The 16,619-nt window shown below is 38.5% G+C and overlaps 2 long non-coding RNA genes across 5 annotated transcripts in view; one reads left to right on the forward strand and one right to left on the reverse strand.

The window, feature by feature from the left end:
- The window catches only part of LOC133222067 (uncharacterized), a 77,336-nt gene extending 70,709 nt beyond the window's left edge, over positions 1–6,627 (forward strand). For 2 of the 4 annotated variants that reach the window (XR_009728177.1, XR_009728178.1), the window contains exons 4-6: positions 269–411; positions 6,025–6,130; positions 6,297–6,627. This is a non-coding gene — a long non-coding RNA (uncharacterized LOC133222067). The remainder of the gene's footprint in view (positions 1–268; positions 412–6,024; positions 6,131–6,296) is intronic. The other 2 variants (XR_009728175.1, XR_009728176.1) reach the window with 1 other exon arrangement.
- Positions 1–16,619, reverse strand: part of LOC133222189 (uncharacterized) — a 626,079-nt gene that overhangs the window by 112,358 nt on the left and 497,102 nt on the right. The window lies entirely within an intron of this gene.

Here is a 16,619-nt window from a genome sequence, read left to right on the forward strand (position 1 = left end):
AGTAACAAATCCTTAAACCCTGCTAATTCTGGGGCATTTGCTGATTCATCTGCTTTCATTCAGGCTACTGACAGAACTCCAGTTTCCCTTCTTATTCTGTCATAGCTCTTCTGAACTGTATCTAAAGATATGACTTTACATGGATCCAACAGGCATAATAGTGCGTAATTTTCTCTTTGAATAATCAAGCTTTGAGTTTGCTCTAGCAGCATGTGTTTTGGCAGGCTGTAAACATATAGTCAACCTGATCTTTCCTTATTTGCACTAGGTCCCAGCTAATCCTATCATCTTTTAGCCTACACAGCTGGCAGAAGAGCTGTTGATGAAAGACTTTTCTTCTGTATGAGGTCTGGGCTTTGTGTTTTACAGTTTTGATGTTCCTTGGAAGAAGGACTGAGAGACAGCAGTGAGGTATGATCTGCATCCCTGTAACTCTGATAACATTTTTGGGTGTGTCTATGTTGTGTTGCATTCCTCTCCTCCCCCCATTTTGATGTGAATAAGTGGAGATGAAGCAAATTGGTAAAGCTTTGTCATAATATGCTGTGCTTTTTTTCTATATATATTGCTGAGGTCATGCAAACTAGCCTCTACTCTTAAATGCCAGGGCATTACATCAGACTGGGGTTTTAGTATAGTGTACTCTGTGTGGCTGAGTTCTGATGTTGTCTTACTCCTAATCAGTATATTAATTCTGTTGGAGAACTGATCTGGAATTTTATTTTATTCAGGCTTAGTAAGGACGGCATTAGCACATCTCTGCGTGACTGAAATGACATGTATACAGTAATCCCCACATAGATTATTTTCGGTTTTCCAGGAGTATCTTTAATCTGTTTACATTTCATTAAATAAAAGTCCCCCAAAAGACTGGGACACTGTCTTTGCAGGCCAGCGTCAGTCGTGTGTGCCGGAGGTTATGGATGAGGAATTGGTTTAGAATCTTTCTGTTTGAAAACTAGAAATTTCTTACCATTTTCAGATATTTTGGCATGTCACTTGCTGTATTATATTTTTTTTCAGTTCGTGCTGTACTTAAAAATTCTGGCATAACTCAGCCTTTTTCTCAATCTGTTTTTACTGACGGTAGACGCATGAGGATTTAAAATGTCACCAAGTCTACAGCTATGGATATGGAAGTTCTGCATAAAAGTAATATAAAGGTACAATTCTTTCATTCTTAACTGTTTTGGTATGAGTATCAAAACAATTCAGTGGGGCCCGACAAGTAGGGCTAACAAGAAGCATGACAGCTTCTCTTTAGGAAACACTGTATGTGTTACAGTCTGAGGTTAACAGCAGTAACATTTTCTCTCTTCTGATTTTAATAAATGCCTCAGGGCATTGCATTTGGTTAAATCAAGCAGCAGACAAAATGTGATGCACTGCTAACCTCTAAAGTATGTGCAAAAAGTTTCTTCATAAAATATGTATGCAGAACACAGTGCTGCAATGATAATGATCCTCTGTAGGTTATTCTATAAAAGATTTAGTATTTTAGGGTCTGTAGTCTTTCATTTCTTTTTTTTTTTTTTTAAAGAAGTTCCAAGTATTTTACTCTTGTATTTGTTTATTTTTAATGAACTTTCCATTAGCACATGAAAGTCATATTAACATATGCTGAGTACTCACTTTGTGTTTATTTCTACATATTTAGCTGAGAAGAATTGTAATATAGGCCTGTAGATGGCATTCTTGCTCAGCAGTTCAAAAGCCTGTGTTACAGAGCTAGTTTCCTTTTTCATTCTGATATGGAAGATATATTTTAAGTTATGATGCTCCCTTCCCCCATGTATATGTTGCATATGCTGTGTATAATCCATTTGGGGTGGCTGGCATTTCTGCAGAGTATAAGAATGATAAAAAGTGCATTGAGCTCTCCTGATAACCATTTAAGTGATTTCTTCTACTGCCTATGTTTGACACCAACATAATCTGTAGTTAAATGTGTTTCTTGTTAAAGCCTGCAGTCCTCAGCTTGAGCATGTAGGTAAATGTGTACATGGTGGCTGTTCCAGTTCCTTCTTTTGTAGAGAATGGGGCCTTTTCAGGCAACAGAAATTGTAGGAACATACTGTTGTTTGCTTTATGTCCTCCTTGTGTTAGGTGTCATACTGCAAAAGAAAGAAATTGCTCAGCAGTTACCGTATACCTCGGGACAACCCTTTCTGAATTCAGGTGCAGGATGTTGCACTGTAGCTGAGCATGTAGCCAGTGTACAACCATAGAATGGTTTTAGTTGGAAGGTGCTTTAAAGATCATCTAGTTCCGTCCCCCCTGCCACAGGCAGGGACACCTTCTACTAGACCACTTTGTTCAAAGCCCCATACAACCTGGGCTTGAACACTTCCAGGGATGGGACTAGTACAGCTTCTCTGGGCAAAGCTGTTCCAGTGCCTCACTACCCTCACAGTGGAGAATTTCTTCCTAATATATAATAATCTAATTTCTAATTTTAAATATCCAATTTCTTCCTAATATCTAATATTTATTTATGCACAATACCCCTGTGAATGCCAGTTGCGCAGTATTTTTCATGGTGTGCTTGTTCTGTGGCCAATGCTCTGCAAGACTGTTGGCTAGGGAGGGAAGAAGAAAGCAAATAGAAAAGAGGATGATTTTACCAAAAAGTTTAATTTTTTTTCTGGCTCATCAGAAGGTAGAAAATTATGTCAAAGCCTGAAACTTCCCATAATGCAACAACTTCCAGGGGACATCCCTGTTATATTTTGCATTGGTGGTGACATGTACCCGGTTTCTTCCCTAAACCCTCAGATTAATGGATTCATCTTAGGGCTAAAATCAGTCTCCCAACAGTCCATGAATTACTTTCTGTATGGTAGGAACTAGCTGTGTGCGTGTGCATTTTGGGGACTGGGTCTTAATTCCTTAGAACAGCCTATTTGTCTGTCCTGCTCTTTGACTTTTCCTGTGCTCCTGCTACAACTTAGCTTCTGCTCCTCAAAACCAAGCAAACTCTTTCTAATATGCTAATGCTTTTTTTTTGCTCCTTATATGGAAGATCTCTTGGCTGGTTACCAAGCAGTATTTTAACTTTGGGGTAACCATCCCTCCCTGAAGAGTTTAAGTTGCAACCAACCAATCCATCTTTCACTTGGAACAGTGAAGGTCTATTGGACCAGTAACTGAGTTGCTGTCACAACAGGACATGCAGTATCGAGGGTTTGCTGTCCATACCCTAGCCTTGACTCTTAGAGATCACCTTTACAAGAAGCCTTTAAAAGCATAACTGTCAAATAAAAAAATCCTCAAAACCTGGTTTGATCAATTTGTATTAAGTAAATAGCAAACCCCATGTGTGCAAATACTCCTCAATACTAGTGCAGCGGTAATCCTTTGTGAGAAAGAATACATAAGAAATATTCCTTCATTAACTGAAGTCAAAGGCAGAATGTAAAACATTCTTAATGGATAGACACAGCAGGATAATGTTGAGTTAGAATGAGTTACAGTTTTAGTAATTTTATTGAATATGATTGACTTTCTTCTAGTATTTCCTCCATGGCTTCTCTTCAGGAGACCTTGTTTTAATTGTCAGAAAAACTGAAAAGCAGTGGCTAGGCGATTATACAAGGTCACTGTTGTCTTTGCAGAAAGCTGAAGGAAGAAAAGCAGTAAAAGAGACAGTTTTACCACACGTGGCTTATCTGTCATTAAGCTACATGAAAAAAAGCATCCATAAAAAGAAGAAATGGTGAGCCTGTAATGTCACTTTGCAGAGACCAATGTACATTGTATTACTGTGTTCTTGATGATTGGGGATATTTAAAATTCTAGACTAACGTCAGTTTCCATTTGTTTATAAAAGCAAAAGGGTCGTATTTGTTCTTCTTGCTGCTGTCAGCCTTAAGCATCTATGCAGTGCACCATACACCAGCGCTAACACTTTTTATTTGTATAAAGTGCCTTGGAGCAAAGTAAATGAGGGTGTCACATGTTTTATCCTGTAAAGCATGAAGCAGACATTTCCCTCTTCTGGTATTCTTGTACTTTATAGATTTGTCAAACTGCAAGTAGTATTCTTTTAAATTAGTGTAACAGTGATGTCTGATGGCTCCAGCAGACATCATGCATTGCACTTGAGATAGGTAGTATATGAAAAATAAGAGGCTGATAATGTAGACTATGCTATCAACAATCAGATTATTCCAATGTCTTGGAGTTCTAGAGTAGACACCTTGGTGGCTGGTTAAGCTTAAAACAGGACAGAGAAGGATTTTTGTTGTGTAATTTTTTCTGGGGTTTTTTTGTTTGTTTGGTTTGTTTTTTTTGTTCTGTGTGGTTTTTTTTTTTTTTCTAAAAAATTTGCTGCATAGGTGGAAGACAGGAGGAAAGTGATAGAAGAGGAGGTGGAAAGGGTATTTATCAGCTTAATAGGCAGCAGTCTCAATACATCAGTGGCCTAACTGCTGTCCACTTTCCACACATGAGGAGCAAGAGAAAAAATAGACACATGTTCTTAGAGTACAGAGGGGTATTCAGTTGCTGTGATTCAGAATCCAGAACCCGATTCACAATTTAGTAATGTAGTCATACGTATATAGGGGCATTTAGCTTTCTAGTATTAGGGGAAGGCAGACACAGGGACTGTGAGAATGAAGACCTTAGGCCCACTGTAGGAGAGGATCTGGTTCAACACCATCTTAAGAACCTGAACGTACACAAGTCCATGGGACCTGATGAAATCCATCCATGGGTCCTGAAGAAGCTTATGAATGAAGTTGCTAAGCCACTGTCCATCATGTTTGAAAAATCATGGCAGTCAGGTGAAGTTCCTGATGACTGGAAAAAGGGAAATAGAACCTCCATTTTCAAGAAGGGTCTCACCTCTGTGCCTGGAAAAATCTTGGAGCAGATTCTCCTGGAAGGCATGCTAAGGCACATGAAAAACAACAAGGTGCTTGGTGACAGCCAGCATGGCTTCACTAAGGGGAAATCCTGCCTGACCGATTTGATGGCCTTCTATGATGGGGCTACAGAACTGATGGACAGGGGCAGAGCAGTTGATGTCATCTACCTGGACTTGTGCAAAGCGTTTGACACTGTCAAGCAAAATACTGTCCCCAGCAGCTAAACCCAGGACACCCCAGTATCTGAAAGGGGCCTGTAAGGATGCTGGGGAGGGACTCTTCATTAGGGACTGTAGTGATAGGACAAGGGGTAATGGGTTAAAACTTAAACAAGGGAAGTTTAGACTGGATATAGGAAGAAGTTTTTTACGGTGAGGGTAGTGAGGCACTGGAATGGGTTGCCCAGGGAAGTTGTGAATTCTCCACCACTGGCAGTGTCCAAGGCCAGGTTGTACAGAGCCTTGGATGACATGGTTTAGTGCGAGGTGTCCCTGCCCATGGTTATAACCCCTTGTTGGAACTAGATGATCTTAAGGTCCTTTCCAACCCTAACTATTCTATGATTTTATGATTAGTTCTGATTAGACTAGCACCGCCAGGGATGGAGCATTCACAACTTCCTTGGACAACCAACCACCCTTACAGTAAAGAACTTCTTCCTTGTATCCAATCTAAACTTCCCTTGTTTAAGTTTTAACCCATTACCCCTTGTCCTATCACTACAGTTGGTAATGAAGAGTCCCTCCCCAGCATCCTTATAGGCCCCTTTCAAATACTGGAAGGCTGCTATGAGGTCTCCACACAGCCTTCTATTCTCCAAGCTGAACAGCCCCAACTTTCTCAGCCTCTCTTCATATAGCAGGTGTTCCAGTTCCCTGATCATCCTTGTGGCCCTCCTCTGGACTTGTTCGAAAAGTTCCTTGTCCTTTATATGTTGAGGGCACCAGAACAGTATGTAATACTCCAAGTGCGGTCTCACGATTCTTCAGATGTTTCCACTGCTTGTTTTCTTTGCAGAACCATGGTTGCAGGACAATGTGGCTTCTATGTCTTGTGGTTGTGTCTGTTGAAAAAAATGATGGAGATGGGATGCAAATGGAGAGAACAGGACCATGTTTTTATTCTGAGTGACTTAAGTCTTTCCCACCCATAGAAGGAAATGAAAGGTAGCTCAAGCCATGGGCAGCTGAGCAAAACTGCTTGGCACTACTCTATCCTTGGGGTTAAGCTGCTGAATGGACTCCCTTAAGTCTTAAGAGGTAACGAGAAGATATGAAAGAAAGAAAAAAACCCAAACTACTTGTTCCCAGTTTTATCTAAACTAGATCCATCTTTCTAAATTAATACATTTTTTTAACCAGCCCTGGCATATTAGGCTGATATATTTTTTTCCACACTTTTTCAGTCTTTTCTATTGTGATCTAGGCTGTATTCTGGGAATATCACAGAAATTTAGAAAAGATCATAAAATGGAATGTTCGGCTGGGATATCAAGAAAGGAATGAGAATGTAATGCCTTTTTACTTTATATTTTCATCTTGCATCCAAATACATGTCACATTAAAGAGAGACTCTTGGCCTCTCTTGATAACTGTAATAGTGCTGGGACATTGCTGTTCTCAAGGTTAAAGACATGCATTAACTTTGTGTGTGTTTGAAGACAAAGAAAAGGAAAACTGTTTAACTAAAGAAAGTTTCAGTTTCTTTGTGCTTGTTATCTATGTAGTTCTGTCACTGGTTTATCAGGAGCAAAATATATTCCAAAAAACATGCTGGAATAAACAGCACACACAAGTTTTCTCTGATGAATACTCAATACAGAGCTGACTGCTGTTTGAGTCAGATGAGTTTACATATTACTTTGTTTCCTTTTTTTTTTTTCTTTCTTTCCTTGGCTATTGAAATGTAAAGCCCAGGAATAGGAAAATTCATGTGGATTTGTGACATTCAGTAACAGACACTGAATTCAGAAACCAAAGAATATGTTGTTTTCATTCACACTGTGACTTCTACAGCCATTCTTTACCTCTGGCAGATAAAATATTCTGGTAATTAATAATCATTTAGTGGTAAAAGCCACATTCAGTCCATATTGAATCTCATAAAATGATTCCTGTTGATGTGGCAGCACTGTGACCTCACTAACTACTCTTAAACTAATCTAATCAAATTATTAATGCTTTTAAGAATGGCAGTTTAATTTTTTTTCAGCCATGATTGAGTAAAAAGTCCTTATGCAGTGGGAAGAAACGAGCTGATAGTCTCTGGAAAATTGTGTTATATTTTTGAGATGGATGATAAGGGTGAGAGAGACCTATCCTATAATTGGTAAGTAAGTACTATACAGCCATTTCCTCACCCCACCAATTTCCCCCATTCTGGATGGCTGTGGGGAGGAGAACAAAAAGAATGTAAACCCCACGGGTTGAGATAACAGTTTAAAAATATGATATAACACTGCTAATAGTAATAATGATAAAACAACAAGGAGGGAGAATATGTAACCAAAAGGGGAAAGGGGAAAAAATCCAATAAACACAAATGATGCACAATAAGATTGCTCACCACCCACTGACTGATACCCATCCCAACCCAGGCAGCGATCAGTTCCTTCTGGGTAGCTGCCCCCAGTTTATATAATGGGCATGATGTGCTGTGGTATGGAATACCCTTTGGCTAGTTTTGGTCAGATGTCCTGTCTCTGCCTCTTCCTGGCTTCTTGTGCCCCTCCTGACTGGCAGAGCGTGAGAGACTGAACAGTCCTTGATCAGGGTAAGCAATACTTAGCAACAACTAAAACAGAGGTGAGTTACCAGCGTTGTTATCAGACTAAAGCCAAAACGCAGCAATCCATCAGCTACTAGGAAGAAAAGTAACTCTATCCCAGCCAAAACCAGGACAAGGGTAATAAAATAATAAAGGTTTACTTGTTTTATTAATATCCTTATGAAATGTTAGGTACAACTATTGGAAAAAACCAAACCCAAAACATGTAGCCATTAACCATTGAATGCAGTTATATGGTTAAACTCCCATAAACTTCTCTAGATCCACCCACAGCGGATGGTTGGGGGAATGTTTTTGCTGTGCTACAGCAAGTAAATCAGCATCTTCGGAAAGATACTGAGTGAGAAGGTACACACCTCAGCCAGTTGAGTGAGTGTATTTAGCTTGTATAATGGGAGATGAAGTTTCAGTATTTGCATAGAAATGGTGTTAAGAAGCTATGTTTATCATGGAAGGTGCGTGGCAGAAGTCTACTTGAACAGAGGCAGCTGTGTTATGGAAAGCCAGGAGAACACCTTGCATGCAGCAGAGATGTCTTTTGCAAGGACCCTTGGCCCTGAAGAGTTCATAGTTTTAATTTTGTGAGCGAAAACTCTGGTAACTTGCTGCTTTTGTCCCTGAGTCGTTTTGGCAGAAACCTTTTCAGACAGCAAGCTAGAGTCTTGTGGGATTTATAGGATCCATGTATAGAGATGAGGGAGGCTATAAAACACTGCTATAGAGGCATACAGTCAAGAAATCCATTAAAAATAAAACTCTGTTGTACTAAATAAATGACATGAATATGTCATTCCTCTGGAGTCATTTCTGTATTTCAGAAAGGAGTGACCTAGTGAAATCCATTCTTCCTAGTACTGCTAACATGGGTGTAGTGACTTTTGGGATTGCACAGTGTAATCTGGCATTTACACTGTGTAAACAGTGTATACTGCATATATACAGAAAAGCATCCCTCATTACAATTAAGACATTTTATGAAGCTCATCTTACATAATTACTCTGAGTTATATGGTAGGTTTTATGATTAACACTAAGACATATGACAGATTTTACTAACCTAGCGCGGCATTTTAGATATTAATGGAAGCCCTTAGTAAAAGCTCAGGGACTTTATTAAATGGAGTTTGAATAAAACACGAACTAGAAACATATGAAACTTTTGGAAAAATATTTGCAAGCTGCTGACTAGCCCACACATTTCATAGTACCTGTACTAGTACCAAATTCTAGTCTTATGCCCTTGGCATGAGGTGGGGGGGGGGGGGGGGGGAAGGAGGACAGTGTTGTTGATATGAAACACTATCAAGAAAAAGAGATTCTGAGTTTAAGGAAGTCTGGGTACCAAACTTCATACTACTATTGCCATTGTATCTGAAAAGAGAAGGAGGAAATTTTTTTGTCAAAACTTACAGCAACTATTTAAGATGAAAGGGGTATCAAAAGCATCAACAGAGCAATAGGCTCAGACGAACAAAGCTAGTAGAAGAAATTTCATTGTGTGGTCTGGATTTTTTCATGGCTTTGAAACATTACTGAGGTCATCAAGGATTTTGTCAAACCTTTCAGCTGAAAAGGATGTGGCTATCAAACTGTGTGACACAGCAAGCCATGCCATTTAAAGGCATAATTCTGATTAATGAATTAGGTGTACCAGTTTTACCTAGTTATTTGGACAGCAAGAAGCATAGACACAAAGCACATGTGCCTGATAGTAAAGCAAAGCCTGTAAAGTTCTAGTGTGCTGGAGCTGCTTTTCTACCTCAGTGACTAAGCCACAAGTCAGTGATGAGCAAGACTAACTCATCATAATGTAAAGACTACCACCATAATCTTGTCCAGGTCAGTGTCAGTATGGTTTATTGGCAGTATAAATACTTGGCATGGAAGTTAAAGATGCCTGAAGGCAGCCTTAGTTCTCAAACGTAGTTTAATTTAATTCAAATGTCATATTCTTAGTTCATACCAGAGAAAGCCGATGGACTGTAATACTGGCTGAAATATTTGCTGTTGCTAAATGCTTAGAAAGTAGCTCCATACAAGAGTACGTAAGTTTATGTTAAATAAGCCTTTAAAGATTAAGCAGGGTTGGCCTTTTTTTCTTGTTGTTTTTTTTTTTTTTTTACTGTGTTTTTTGGGGGGTGGTGGTTGTTTTTTTGTTTTGTTTTGTTTGTGGTTTTTGTTTTTTTGTGTGTGTGTGTGTTTTCGGGTAATGGAACTTTTTCCAACTGCAATTACTTGAAGGGAAACTTGTTTTCATGGATACATAAGGGACTGCAATTTATTGTCATCTATTTTTATATTTAGAATGACATGACTAAACTCATGAACAGGACTTCAAATAATGACAATATATTTTCTAAAATTTCAGTGTGCCTCTTTCTGTTGAGAGAGATGCTACAACAAAGAACTAATATTGAGTAAAGCAAGATCAAGAGCCTTAGAGCCCCCATGGAGAATAGAGACCAAGTGATGTTCACTGGTGTTTCCTGATCTCAGGAAGTTTAAGCAGGGGGTCATCTGGGCAGAGCCAACTCTGGTGGTTTTTAGCTGGTGGAGAAACCAAGACAAACTTTTATGGTTGTGTTTAAAATTTTGCTTAAAGGTTCACATAAATTGAGTTTCCCTCTTACTTTTTCTAACAAGCTGTTACATGTTGGCATGTCAATATGAAGGCAGTGTAAAAAAGAAAATTTGCAAGATTTATAAGGGTCTGGTGAAGATGCACCTCACTATCCTGAGGTAAGAGGTGCCCTGTGCTGCCTGGTAAGCAAAGAAAGACTTTGTGGATTCAGAACTGTGTGCTCAGAAGACAGTTGGAGCTTAGATGGGCAGGCTGCAGGACCTGCAGGCTCCTCTGAGAAGAATGAAATATTTGTGACTTTCAAAGGTGCTTGTCTGTCTGCTCTGGTGTTGGAGAATTTAAAGAAACCTAGTGACAAATATGATTTGGGATTATCCTAAGTATACTTGATTCTTCTTTTGATAAGGGGAAGATGAGCGGTGAGATCCATTCTGCCACTTCTTGCCTGCCTGGTTTTGAAACTAAGATGCAGCCATGTGAGGAGGGCCAGGAGGATGATCAGGGGACTGGAGCACCTCCCATATGAAGACAGACTGAGAAAGTTGGGGCTATTGAGCCTGGAGAAGAGAAGGCTGCGTGGAAACCTCATAGCAGCCTTCCAGTATCTGAAAGGGGCCTGTAAGGATGCTGGGGAGGGACTCTTCATTAGGACAAGGGGTAACAGGGGAAATTTAGACTGGATATAGGAAGAAGTTCTTTACGGTGAGGGTAGTGAGGCACTGGAATGGGTTGCCCAGGGAAGTTGTGAATTCTCCACCACTGGCAGTGTCCAAGGCCAGGTTGTACAGAGCCTTGGATGACATGGTTTAGTGCAAGGTGTCCCTGCCCATGGTTATAACCCCTTGTTGGAACTAGATGACCTTAAGGTCCTTTCCAACCCTAACTATTCCATGATTCTATGCATGTTTTTGCTGCTGTCTGTTTTGGTGTGGAACATGTACATGTTGATTTGTATAGAGTTTGCAGACATTATAAGTATAGATTAGGTGTTTGCTAAAGCTAGGACTGTTATTACAAAGAACAGCAATCTTACAGTACTTGCTTCCCCCTTGCAAAAATATAAGCAATAAGGATGTTGCAGTAAAGACCTGTTTCCATGATATTACAGATTGTAAATCCAAAGGACATTTATGCAATTATTCCAAAGGTACATTTCTGAGCTGATAGGTTAGGATTTTAGTACCAGTCTTATAAAATTGTATTTGCTTAATTTTTTTAACAGAAATCTTACTAAAAATAAAGCAGAAGCCAAAAGGGGCATCCCCTTGGAAACTTCTCTGTTCTTGTGAATATGGTGAAGGATTGCTGGATGCAGGATCTGCTGGACAGGAAATAATTGTTTTATTTGAAATTTTCTGGATAACATCCTGACACATTTGAAATTTGTGGGTTCTGTGCTAGGTAGTTTGTTTCAGAAGAGGCTGACGTTTTCTTCCTTTTCTCTTTAATTTGGCACACTTTACTATTAATTAGTAGTATTGAATCCTACAGGAAATCGCTTAGTAGTATATAATCTCACATCATTCCTGAATATATATGAAGTCTGAATTCTCTTCCCATGTAAGAGTGGAATTAATTTAGGGTTTACAATGACTTATGACAATAGTAAGAAGATACTTACCTCTACTGCCTTTGTCATACCAATGTGCCCGCACTTTGTTGTCTGTATTCATTCTTCATTGGTTCTCTCAGAGCTCATGTCCTCTTTCAGTAGCATTTCACATATTCTTGGGTCCAGTTCTACATTAAGAATTTCAATTTGCTGATGGTGCAGCACCTATTTATGCCACTGTGTGACCCCAAATGAATATGCAGTGAACTCTCTAATTGTACTGTCCATGATATGTTTCATGGCCAGGAGTAACTTCTTGAAAGGTGAAGATACCTGAGCCTGTATGACCAGTTGTAGAGCACTGTTACAAGCAGAGTAGCAATGGAGTAATTTTGTTATGGGGTAACTCAAGGGTGGTTAACCCTGCTCCAGCACAGTCTGTGATACCAACACCTGGCTTTCTTGACATACTGATGGTATTGACACACTGGATGGTCTGACCATTATTTGACCAAACACCAATGCAAAGATTTATCATGATGATGCATGTTCAATTTATTTTAGTTTTTCTTATCTTCAGTAGAAGAGCCATTTCGTATTCCCGGAATTGTTTCAATGACTGTTGACTTCTGGCAATTTTAAGGCCACAGCAAACAGAACAAGCCAGTGTGCATAGGATTATTTAAAATATATTATGCTCTTTTAGATTGTATTTGATGGCTATGCATTGCCACAGTGTATAATGGTGCCCTGTGACATATGTCAACCCTATGTGACAAGTGGCATGAGGAGCAGATTTGAAATATAGAGGAAATAAATGCAAGAATCAATGGTTTCTGCTGGCTGCAGTGAATTGTGCAGGCTTCTGTGTTTGACATTTTCATGTTTTATGCAAAAGAAGAAATTCTTCTGGAATGTGTTAAGAAATTTGCTCAAAACCATTACAGTGAGAGAGTCAAAGAAAATAGGGTCATGAAGAAAATGGATAACAACCATACCTTATGTCTGCAGGTACTTTGAATTACAGCTCATGATTTCATGAGCTGTTTGGATCTAAAGAACTCAAATTCAGTGATTTAGGGAAAAAAACATAGTTTAATGGAGTTATGTATGGATTACCTTATTTTCTCTTTCCGGGCATTTAGAGGTTGTAATATGGTTGCATTAGCAACAGGCAGGAGAAGGGGGAAAGTATGTTTTAACCTTAAGAAAACATGGTGAAAATTGTTTTTATTAGTTAGCTTTGTCTTGCAGTGTGATTTATGTGATTACATCTGTTGTGTACCACTTTGGTCCTAATGAGAAGCTTTGACTCTCCTTATCTTTCTTGTTTTAAAAAAGACATTTGTTAGCCTGCATTTTGATTCTTTATATGAATATATGGAATATGCTACTATTTTCAAGGTGGCTAATTTTGAAAAGTGAGCCCTAATTTTATAGTTGCAAATGACTGGATACAATTTTTCTGACTTGCTTTATCGCTTTAAAATGTCTGATAATGTCTATGGTTGAGTTACTTAAATGCTTATAATATATTGTTGCATTTATTGAGCATTAGAGAGAGGTTATTTGTGGTTTGGTTTTTGTTTCTTATTATTTTTTTCCTTTTAAATATAAAGCTGGAAAAAAGTAGAATAAGTTAGCTTGATTGCCTTGTATCATCATATCTCAAACATAAAACTTTGAAAATTGTGACTAATGCCTAAACTTGTAAGATAGAGTGGTGATAGAAATTTATGTGGAGTCCACCCTTTCTGCCCTTTAGTTTTTTGGTTCTTTGAATTCTCTTTCATTACTGTCAAAGAGAGGTATTAAATTAATCTTGAAACCTCTAACAGACTAAAAAAAGGATAAAATAATAAAAACTCAAACATAAATTGCAAGAGTTGCTGACACTGTTTAATGAAACGTACTTGTATGATACAAAGGAGTTATGGGAACTGTTACTGCATCTTGTGTGAAAAGGGGGAAAAAAAAGTCCTATGGCTTTTGTTTAAATATATGCAGTTTATAAAAAAAAAAACAACAAAACCCAAACAAGCTATTACCTCAGCTATGGCTTGGTACTGAATGTAAAGATGTCAAAATATCTGCCTATTAAAGTAAATTATTTTCCATTCTTACACCAACGCAATTCACGGTATGAAACTGCAACAGTAGATGATTGTCCCTTTAATGTCTAGTATATTTTGCATATATTGTCTTATTTATTGAACATTTTCTAAGCCACTACTGATGGTTCTTAACCATTTTCACTTTTAACCGAAATACTTGTTCTTATTTTAAGAAGCTGAACCACTTTGAAAGTGAAAGTAAACATTGACTGCTGTTGTCCTCAGTGCCGTGAACATACCTGTGTTTGGGAATCTTGAAGACGAAACTCAAGTTATGGCCTTCTCTGCCCTGCTGCTTAATCACCTTTTTTATGCATCTACAGAGTGGGTAGCGAGTAGATGACAGTAGGATGGAGCTCCTATGCTGGTGACCAGTTGTACTACCAGCAGGACTTGTTCCAGGTCTCTCCATGCTCTTTTTTGTGCAGTACTCTGGCTCTTCATGACTCATAAGTCTGTTTTCCAGTGGGGCTGTAGACATCTGACTGCTGAGAAACAGAGTGGTCGCCACTAGCTCATGTGGTTGGCATAACATATCAAAATGTTGCAGTGAGCATTTTTGCTCTTTTACTTGAGATATGCTTGCATTCAGGTAACCGCCCATTAACATGGATTTAATTCTATAATCAGGGCATGCAGAATATTGGTTAGAAGAACTTGGTTTTTTATGCAGGAATGTTTTTGCTCAGAAAGTTTTTAACCATTTGCTCAGGAATTAGCCCTACCTTGCATGAAAATGAGTCCCATTCTTGCTAGGAAGAAAAAATAAATCTGTCTGCTTGAAGGATTTTGTGATGAAAATAGACACATTTTAGACAAAGGCGAGAGCCTGGTCTGAAAGTGGATTTTTTTTTGCTTTTAATATTTCATGTATTTCTAAATAGTTAAAAGCAGTACCTGACCAATAACTAAGGTATCTAGGTGACTGCAAATTAAGCAGTTGAAAGATTTGGTGCAAAAACTGACAGTGACTGGAGTGGGATTTATTTTTTTTTTTTTCTGGTGGAACAATATTTTATATAGATTTTAGGTTGGTTTTTTTTTGGGGGGGGGGAGGTTCTTTTTTTTTTTTTCCCTAAATGAAGTCATAAAAAATTACATGTTTTCATCTTCATCCCAGTTTCTCCTGTGGTGCTGTTCTGACTGATATAACCAAGTCTAAGCTTCACATTCTGAATAATCCGTTAATTTCCCTGCAAGATGTTGAAGTCTGGAGACTAAGTTTTTGTAAGTATTGTGTTTCTAGTTACTTTCAACAGAAACTTTTTGTTCCAGATGAATGCCAGATGGCAGCCTCAGATATTTGTGTGCAATGCAGAATTTATCCAGTAGAAAGGGTGCATGTACCTAAAAGCAGAATGGAGCTGAGATTGTCCTAACTGGAACACCCTTGTATTGTTCAGATATCTTGCTGGCTCAGAGTCATAGTACATCATTCAGACATGTAAAATGCTGTGTGAGCAGACAAATGTAGGGAAGAGCTGCACTGATAAAAAAATCTGGTTTTTTTGCTGTTTGCTCATGTTAAATTCAATTGAAATGTTACTTAAATGTAATAAACAAGGGGAGAGCACTTAAAATATATATTTAAAAAAATTCTTTCAGCTCGCATGTTTTTCTCCAGTTTTGATAGTTGAAGTGATATCACCTCCATGGGATGAGATATTGGCCTTATTTTATGGCAAGATAAATTGAAGTCCCCTGTCTTGGGACATGCGAGAGCCCTCTCAAAAGCTTCTTGCAGAGGAGTCCCAGGATCCTAAACTAGAATAAATTCCAGACTAAATCTTTATTAGTTTCAGGCAAGGGTGAAGTATTTTGTCTGTTGGATGAAATATGTATTTGATAAATCCTCAAATCTGAGAATGAGGGGTACTGGGCAAATTAACAAATGGCACTGCTGCTTATAATTTTAGCAATGTCACTGTTTTGACAGATTCATTTTCTTTCACCCACTATGATTGATAAGTGTATCTGTCTGGGATTAGAGAAACTTGCTAGAAGGGGAGTGCTTGAAGGTTAGGTTGTTCTAAGGAGAAGCTATTATTTTCCTGCCAGTTTTGCTTGGTAGGGTCAAGGTTATTTTCCTTAGTTCTATAAAATGTAGAAAGCAATTAAGATTGATTCATGCCATTAACTACTTGACTTCTTTCCATTTTGGTTGCCTGTAACCATTCTAGCAGGAAAAAAACCTCAAACCAACATCCTCCTCCCCAGCCCAGCCCCGTTACTTAGCCTGTACTGCTGGAAAAAAGCTTTCATCACACTGGGCAACATTTTACTGCTCCAGAAGAAATGATGTGTTATGTTCCTTACTCTTTAAAAATATATCAGAGGTATGTAATGCTATCCAAGCAAATTATTGAAAACTGCATCAGCAAAGCAGACATGAGGAAGTTACTCATATCGTGTTTAAAGAGGACAAAATATTTGTATATCACGAGCATTTGGGTCTAAGGAAACCCATTCATTATTTCACTGATACAGCAAATGTCATCCCAGGAACATATAGCAGTCTCTAGTGTTGTCACAACAGCTATGCTTGTATGGACATTTAAGTGTGTACAAAATAAATGATTACAGCAAAAGTGCAGGCCAAAACTCTGAGAGAGTCAACTAACAATGTGTTTCTCTTCCTCTGACTGATGTGGGACATTATTTTATGCAGAAGGCCAGTAGAAGGCACTTTGATATTAGGATAGATGAGTAGAGAC

Source organism: Neopsephotus bourkii, unplaced genomic scaffold (genome assembly GCF_033783945.1).
Source record: "Neopsephotus bourkii isolate Nb327-2 ecotype Australia unplaced genomic scaffold, CSIRO-AGI_Nbou_v1 NB_1574, whole genome shotgun sequence".
Classification (NCBI taxonomy): domain Eukaryota; kingdom Metazoa; phylum Chordata; class Aves; order Psittaciformes; family Psittacidae; genus Neopsephotus; species Neopsephotus bourkii.